Source organism: Astatotilapia calliptera, chromosome 10, assembly GCF_964374335.1.
Source record: "Astatotilapia calliptera chromosome 10, fAstCal68.1, whole genome shotgun sequence".
NCBI lineage: Eukaryota > Metazoa > Chordata > Actinopteri > Cichliformes > Cichlidae > Astatotilapia > Astatotilapia calliptera.
In genome coordinates, this window is record NC_137431.1 from 33,855,480 (window position 1) to 33,864,472 (window position 8,993).

Genomic DNA, 8,993 nt, shown 5'->3' on the forward strand with positions numbered 1-8,993 from the left:
ATCACTGAGTGTTTGTCGCCCTCTGATGGACACTCAGAGGTGTTGGCTGGTGAGTCTGGACTGCAGAGTAATTATCAGCATTTCATTAAAGTACAAATGTACTCATTTACATTACTGCATTTAAAATGTTGTGAACTGAGCTGATGGAGTCATGTCAGTGTTTCTCCTCAGCATCCTGCAGCTTTAAGGCTACGTCCACACTAACTCGGATAGATTTGAAAACTCCACGTCCACACTAGCATTTTCAGTCGTTTTCACAGAGTTGCACATCCACATTCAAACACTTACGTTCCAGTCCTGCGCATGCGTGAAACACAAGACGATTCAACCTGCAACCTCAAAGGAAAACGCATTAGTGTGGACGTAGCCTCAGAAACTTTAGTCCAGAACAACAAGGACATCACACACAACGAGCACTTCTTCAAGCTTTGCTCACAAACTTTCTGTCCTTTTCCCTCCGTCTGGGAAGTGTTTCAGGAATCTCAGACGGGGTAATTGAGACCACATGTATGCACCACACTGATGTTTGACCCACACCTCCCTGTGAACATTATAATCGCCCGTCTGAGAATGCTTTCCACCTCTGCTTACATTCTATTAAATGTTTCAGAAAAGTGTGATTACGTCAACTTCTAATGATTCACTTGATTAGTTTCAGTGGGTCAGGACTGCAGCTGCCGTGTGTCGTATGACAAAAGCACCTTCAGGTATCTCTGTAACCTATTAAAACATGTTGCCAGTAGCGCCCTCACAAGGCTAGTTATAGAAGTCAACTTAGGAGTTTTTCAGCCTCCTGCTGTCCCACACGCTTATATGTTGTTGTTGCTTTATTGTTAATTTATGATGTGATCTCCAGTGTTTTCCTGAAACTGGGGTCACCTGTTGTTCATGTATGACAATACTAATAAAGTTATAGTTCAGTGGTGTTCATAACACACACACATTGCGAATACAAACTGAGCTCTCTGTCTCACGGTTCCCTCTTCTCACTCTGCTGAAGTTCCAATGAAATGCAGACTAAAGAACTGGAGAGAGGTCTGAGAGCTGGAAGAAGCCGAACGTTTGTCATCTGGAAAACCTGGAACAGATGCAAATGAAGCCAGGCACCAATGAATAATTCATAATTCAAAAGAAATATCAACATATTGACAGCAGAACATGAATGCAATTCAATTCAGTTTTATTTACAGAGCACCAAATTCCAACAATCAGCTCAAATCAGTTTTTCCTTCCCACTGTCGCCAAAGTGCTGCTCATAGGGGGTCATATGATTGTTGGGCTTTTCTCTGTATCTATGAAGCGCTTTGAGGCGACTCTTGTTGTGATTTGGCGCTATATGAATATAATTGAATTGAATTAAATTGAACTGTTCTCGAGCTTCAGATTCACAATGAAATTTTATCGTGCGGTTTAAAACCAACTGTTAGTTTGATGAATATGACCTCGATGCTCTCTTGCTGGCACCGTAGGGGCCTCTGTTATCACTATATTTACTGTATGTGGATTTTGATGATGCTCTAGCTCATTTTGTAGGAACCTGAAATTCACCTTAGCACAGTGATGTGCTGCCACAGGTCTTGATCACACAGCTGTTGGTATGTCAGTCAGCTACTGCAATTTTACAGAAATAATACTTTTTAATTCTTCAGACTGTCTCGTGTGAACCAAATGCCACTTCAGCTTCATAAAGCTTTATTGAACAACAAATGTAAACTGACCAATTCCACTTTGTATTCATCAAACTTTCCCTGATAGCATCTGTCCACAGTTCAACTTTGTAAAACAAGTCTACACATAATGAAATGTTTGTGCAGCATCCATAAAAAGATCATTACCTGTGTGGGTATTATGCTCTGACTGAGTGTTATCAGAGGAGAAGTAGAAAATTAAAATGACCAAATAAAACAAGTCATTCCAACATCCCAGACTGATTTACTTCCTGTTTTATTCATAGAAAAGGCAAAGCTCCAAACAACCTAAACAGGACGTGTTGCAGCTGTCACACCTCTCACATGGTGAAAAGCAGATGACCACTGAAGGTAGTCTGATGGTTTTTATGATGGAAAGTAAATCCGTTGGGCATCTTTCTTTAATATGATAACACTCTTGTGTCAGCAATGAGACGCAAAAACACCTGATCTCCAACCTCCAGAAGTAGTGAGGCAAACTTAGAGGAACTTCCAGCCCCAGATCGCAGGTGTTCATATGCAATGAAAATCTTCTTTCCACTCTTGTACAACACAGTCAAAGTGGTAGGCTCCTCTCACTGGTGCAGTAAAAATACCTGTGGGACATTTGTTTTTGTTAAATGGAAAATCAGCTGTTAGAACATCTGGAACATCAGCCTGACATCAACATAGCTGAGAAGTGACATTAAATAGAGAAGAAGTAATATTAAAAATAATTGTCAATAAATAAATAAACAAACAAAAACATCACCATGAATAGTGTTCGTTTCTCATTTCTGTTCTGGAAATAATTTAACCTGAAGGAGGCTTCCTGTTGCTGGTACGTCCCTCACCTGGCATCATACTCTACCTTCATTGGCCTTCTGTAGGTCTTTGATCTGCTCTTCCACTTTCTCCATACTGTCCCCAGACATGTGCTGTATAAGCGTCATCTCCTAACTCGAGCTTTTTATAACATGGCACGGGCTGCGTGGAATCTGCTGGTCATGTGAAATGTGATGGCAGTGTAGACAGTGCAGATTTGGGCTCAGGACACACAAGCCACAGAAGACAAAAAGGTAAACAAGACAGAGCAAAGGAATGGAAATACAACAGGATTAATCCATCTGTTAACAAAAGCAGTCAGGGAAGTAAAGACATTGAATAATAAGCACCAGGAAAGCATAACACCATAACCAGAAGGTGAAATAACTATACAGAATAAATGACCAAAATACAAGATTATCAAAAATGCAAACTAGAAACTCCTAATCATCCCAAAACGCAAAACGCTACGTCCAACAACAAAGGGATACAATGAACCATAAATATGCTTCTGTAACTGTAAAAATTTAAATGAATAAACTCGCATTCTGCTAAAGCTACCATGAGCGTTGGTATCCTCATCAGCCACCTCACACAGTGCAGAGCCACAGGATCACACCTACAGGTGCTGGTGAATGATTGAGGAAGCAGGCTTCTTAGACTGCATTACTTAACAAACTGAAAAACTGAAAATGAGCATGTGAAAATCTGGTTGTTGAATAAAGTACAAATCTATTCAGACTGACACTGACTGATCCAAATATATAACATTTCCCACTTGGTCCCCAAACATTGTCAGGGTGTTTTGTTTTCAATAAATATACAGTAAGGGAAACATGATTTGAATCCCTGATGATTTTGTAAGTCTGCCAGAAAAATAAATAAATGAACATGCTTCTTCTTGAGCCAATACTTTATTGTGTTGGCCGTGTGTTTTGGATCATTGTCGTGCTTGAATACACACCCACGACCCATTTTCAATGCTCTGACTGAGGGAAGGAGGTTCTCACCCACGATTTGACGATACATGGCCCCCATCAATTCCTCTTTGATGCAGTGCAGCTGTCCTGTCCCCTTGGCAGAAAAACACCCCCAATGCATAATGTTTCCTTGTTGACGGTGGGGATGGTGTTCTTGCAGTCATAGGTAGCATTCCTCCTCCAAACATGGCGAGTTCAGACAGGCCTGTACATGTGCAGATGGACCTTGCAGGCACTGCAGGATTTCAGTCCTTCACGGCGTAGCGTGTTACCAATTGTTTTCTTAGTGACTCTGGTCCCACTCTCAGAAAAACGATGGTTCTTAAATGGTTCTTCAGATGTCTTCATGGTTCTTTAAAGAACCATCATACGTCATAGAACCTTTTTATTTTGTGGATGGTTCTTCAGCTATTACAAATGGTTCTTTAAAGAACAAAAGGTTCTTCATCCTTAGCTGTCTAAGTTTGATGGTGTAAATGGCATAAATATTTATTTACTATAATGAGGCTGTGAATTATACTGTGTGTTTTGTTTGTGTGCATGTGTGTGCGAAGGGGGAGGTGGGTTACCTGGTGATTACCCTTCAAGAGCAGATGGTAGGAAACTGAATATTCAAATAAAAGTTAGAAATATTTAAAAATATACTGGTGGCAGGGGTGGGGGCCAAAGCCTAAAGACCCTAACCCCAACACCCCTAACCCCGCAAACCCACTGATCACAAATAATGTGGTGACAGAATATGGAATTTATTATTAAGACATTTATGAATGTGGTGAGTTAACAAACAGTAGACACAATGCACACATCCAAACACTGTTCTGTTTTAAATTTTAATAAAGTATTACTATTTTCTGCTTCAAGGCATTACTTTTGAGATTATTATATATATTAGCAAATATAGCATATAGCACAATATAGCATTGTTTTTTATAATGTGTTCTTGTGAATTGCTTGTGTATCGCATACATTCGATTTGACTTTCTGCGAGACAACAGTCGTCCGCTGGCCAAAAAAGTTTTCCAAATACCTCCACGTGATCTAGCCTGGATTTAGAAAAGAATAGGAAAAAAAATCTGCTCCTCCTGCTTCAGATGCAATTTGTGTTTCTGTGTTAAGAGGCGGCGGCGAGAGGGGAGACCTCGGCTCATCCAGCTGGAGAGCCTGACCAGGAGGAGTCGAACATTAACTCAGCTCTTCCAGGGCACCCTGCAGACTCGGCTGTTGGCATCGATGAGGGATGACGTGAACGCCAAACTGGAGTCCATCACAGGTCAACTGCAGGTATGCGAGTCAGACCTTCTGAGGAGGGTTTCACTTTTCTCTCTTCTTTATAATTGACTCTTTTCTCTCTCTTTCAGCTCCTTGTCTCAGAGTGGGAGGGATTTGAAGCACAAAGGGAGGAGCTTGTCGTTTGGTTGGCTGATATGCATGTCCGCCTGAGAGGTTGACCAGCTGACAGGAAACACCTGTGAAAAACTGAAACAACTGCAGGTGTGGGCTTGTTTTGATATGACATATATTTGATATGATACATACGTCAGAGACATTATCCTAAACTGGACTAACAAAGGACCATGAGTCCAACATGAAACGTACATTACATAGCGTAAGGCTGAAGTTCATTGATCATTTTAATCATAAACTTGTTGTTGAAATATTTTTACTGAACATGCAAACATCTGCTGATGAAAATGTGTTGATTTAATGGTCTGTTATGAAGCTATTTCTAATGTGTTTTATCACTTTCTGATGTTTTATTAATTAAACAATACATGTATTAATTGCTGTGTTATCTGTAGATATAGTATTTATATATATTTATTTATAGTATAGCAAATATATTTAATTACCATAATTGTCGTGCTATAAGCCGCTACTTTTTGCACAAGCTTTGAACCCTGCGGCTTTTAGTCAGGTGCGGCTTTTCTATGGATTGTCCATGATTTTTGTCATATCGTAAGACGATTTGTTTTGTTTGTTCCGCTGTTGTACGGCACTACGTTGCCTGGCGGAAGGGCATGTGATCAGACACACAGTATCGGGGTTCAAGAGTGGTATGTTGGTCACATGTCCATCCGCCAGGCAACATAGTGCCGTACAAGTAGCGCGAAAAACAAACTTCAAAGTAGCGCTACACCTTCAGCAAGTTATGCCCAACTCCACCGGTGGATTCTGACAGCGTGGAAAAGTGTGAAAACATCCACGATCACCAACGGATTTCGAAGGGCTGGACTGCTGCATGATGGAGAGGAGGACACCGCCACGGCCCTTCTGAGGGTGTTCGACTCTGACACTGACAACGAGGATTTGTTTGGTTTTGAAAGTGACAACGAAGGAAAGGAGCTGAGAGTGGATGACGAAGCCATCCTGAGCCTGTTCGTGTCCGACACTGGAGGAGAGGACTTTGGTGGTTTTAGTGGCAGGAAGAAGAGAAAGATGGTGAATGACTGACTTTTCTTCTTGTTAAAGCCGTGTCGCTGCACCTGAGCCTAAAAGGTAGTCCGGATCTATTTTTCTGGTGTGCTGCAGGTTATTGTTATGTACTACATTTGTTACTCATTTATGAAGCACAGTACATGTTTCGTACTTGTAATTACCGCTACTTGTACATATACCTAAAAAGTTGTGCAAATATGTACCCATAACTTGTTTTTCAAAATAATAATAAAAGGGGTGTGTCTCCAAACAGCCATCTCTTTCCTGACAATTCGCTTTGTGCATATTCTCTTACATATGATAAGTCAACATTGAAATGCCTGCGGCTTTTAGTCAGGTGCGGCTAATGTATGTACAAAACAGGATTTTCCCCTGATTTTAGCTTGTGCGGCTAATATTCAGGTGCGCTCTGTAGTCCGGGAAATACGGTATTACTGTTTAAAACACTAATGTGACATGTATTAGTAGTGATGCTGTGCTGAGGGTTAAAATGCCTTTTTGTCTTTTGGTAACTACAAAATGACAATAAACCATTAATATATGTCTATGTGCTCGTATTTATTTTACCCTACTGAAATTCAATTTATGATGCATTTTATTTTGAAAGATTTAAAATGGTTTTTTAAAGAACCATTTTAAAAAAGGTTCATTGAAAAACCATTAAAGGTGCCCCAAAGAATCATTTCTTGATGGTTCTTTGGGGCACCTTTAATGGTTTTTCAATGAACCACTGAAAGAAATGGTTCTTCAAAGAACCATTGTTTGAAAGGTTCTTTGTGGCACCAAAAAAGGTTCTTCTATGGCATCAGTCTAAAGAACCACTTTTGGTTCCAGTTGGCACCTTTATTTATTTATTTATTTATTTATTTATTTATTTATTATTTTGTTCAGTTTACGAGTGATTTCAGCCTCATCTTCACTCAGATATTTACATCATCTCCAAGAGCCAACTGTGAAACACAATTTTCATTACTGTGACTGATGAATGATCGGCATGCTCTGTTTAAAGCTTTACACTGATCAGGCTGATTTAAGCTGATTGTGCAGTAACGTGCAGCGAATGTTCATAGACTGACCGACAGTCTGACAGCATCACTGCCCACAGACTCTCAGAGTTACAGAGACTCCAGCTTTGATTCTGATGATAAATCTGTGATAAAATCATCGTCTCTGTCTTTATATTGATGACTGAATACAAAAGCGCAAAAACCAGCAAACTAATATTGAATGGTGACAGACACAAAACAGAACAAAGTCTTGTCTATTTGCAGCACTTTTCTTGTGCTATGAACACCAGGCCAGAGCTTCATGGTCTGCAAAGTGAGGTCGGTGCTGAAAAATGTGGCCAGTAGAGGGCGTCTCCTCTTGTCCTGGTGTCTGCGAGTAAATGAGCCTGCTGCTTGCTCGACCTTTGAGACTTTTATTAGTATAGCAGTAAACATGATCTCAGCTAAGTTTAGTCAGTGAATCGTGATCTCATTGGGAGCCAAAATGAGATGTTGTAAATGAGAAACAAACAAAACACACGTGCTCAGGTTCATTGTCGTGTTTACTTCTTTTTAACAGAAATGACAATATTTGATTTTATAAAAAAAGAATCTTTTGAGTATCTTGGGTGTGTTTGTGTATCCGCCGAGATCAACGTGATCACGTTTCAACATGAAAAATAATCAGAATCAGACATCTGCCAAACACCTGAAGTCCCTCCTAGGACCTGCTAAGAGTGTGTGTGTATGTCTGTGTGTGTGTGTGTGTGTGTGTGTGTGTGTGTGTGTATATCTGTGTGTGTGCGTGCGTCTGTGTGTGTGCGTGCGTGCGTGCGTGCGTGCGTGCGTGCGTGTGTGTGTGTGTGTGTGTGTGTGTGCGTGCGTCTGTGTGTGTGTGTGTGTGTGTGCGTGTGTGTGTGTGTGTGTGTGTGCGTCTGTGTGTGTATATCTTTGTGTGTGTGTGTGTGTGTGTATATCTGTGTGTGTGTGTGCGTCTGTGTGTGTGTGTGCGTGTGCGCGTCTGTGTGTGTGTGTGTGTGTGCGCGTCTGTGTGTGTGTGTGTGTGTGTGTGCGCGTCTGTGTCTGTGTGTGTGCGTGTGTGTGTGTGCGCGTCTGTGTGTGTGTGTGTGCGTCTGTGTGTGTGTGTGTGCGTGTGCGTCTGTGTGTGTGTGTGTGCGCGTCTGTGTGTGTGTGTGTGTGTGTGCGCGTCTGTGTGTGTGTGTGTGCGTGTGCGTCTGTGTGTGTGCGTCTGTGCGTGTGTGTGTGTGTGTGTGTGTGTGCGTCTGTGTGTGTGTGTGCGTCTGTGCGTCTGTGTGTGTGTGTGTGTGCGTCTGTGTGTGTGTGTGTGTGTGTGCGCGTCTGTGTGTGTGTGTGTGCGCGTGTGTGCGCGTCTGTGTGTGCGTGTGTGTGTGTGCGCGTCTGTGTGTGTGTGTGTGTGTGTGTGTGTGTGTGCGCGTCTGTGTGTGTGTGTGTGTGTGTGCGCGTCTGTGTGCGTGTGTGCGTCTGTGCGTCTGTGTGTGTGTGTGTGTGTGTGTGTGTGTGTGTGTGTGCGCGTCTGTGTGTGTGTGTGCGTCTGTGCGTCTGTGTGTGTGTGTGTGTGTGTGTGCGTGTGTGTGTGTGTGCGTCTGTGCGTGTGTGTGTGTGTGTGTGTGTGTGCGCGTCTGTGTGTGCGTCTGTGTGTGTGTGTGTGTGTGTGTGCGCGTCTGTGTGTGTGTGTGCGTCTGTGTGTGTGTGTGTGTGTGTGCGTCTGTGTGTGTGTGTGCGTCTGTGCGTCTGTGTGTGTGTGTGTGTGTGTGTCTGTGTGTGTGTGTGTGTGTGTGTCTGTGTGTGTGTGTGTGTGTGCGCGTCTGTGTGTGCGTGTGCGTCTGTGTGTGTGTGTGTGTGCGTCTGTGTGTGTGTGTGTGCGTCTGTGCGTCTGTGTGTGTGTGTGTCTGTGTGTGTGTGTGTGTGTGTGCGCGTCTGTGTGTGTGCGTGTGCGTCTGTGTGTGTGTGTGCGTCTGTGTGTGTGTGTGTGTGTGTGTGTGTGTGTGTGTGTGTGTGTGTGCGTCTGTGTGTGTGCGTGCGTCTGTGTGTGTATGTCTGTGTGTGTGTGTGCGTCT

General features: G+C 42.6%; 2 long non-coding RNA genes across 2 annotated transcripts; one reads left to right on the forward strand and one right to left on the reverse strand.

The window, feature by feature from the left end:
• Positions 1-1,927: 1,927 nt before the first annotated feature.
• On the reverse strand, positions 1,928-2,668 carry LOC145431313 (uncharacterized). Its single transcript, XR_013911609.1, has 2 exons — positions 2,539-2,668; positions 1,928-2,284 (listed from the first exon to the last, which is right to left on the reverse strand). It is a non-coding gene; the product is annotated as an uncharacterized LOC145431313 (long non-coding RNA).
• Positions 2,669-4,590: 1,922 nt separating this feature from the next.
• LOC145431594 (uncharacterized) lies at positions 4,591-6,453 on the forward strand. Its single transcript, XR_013911940.1, has 2 exons — positions 4,591-4,753; positions 4,831-6,453. It is a non-coding gene; the product is annotated as an uncharacterized LOC145431594 (long non-coding RNA).
• Positions 6,454-8,993: the final 2,540 nt, after the last annotated feature.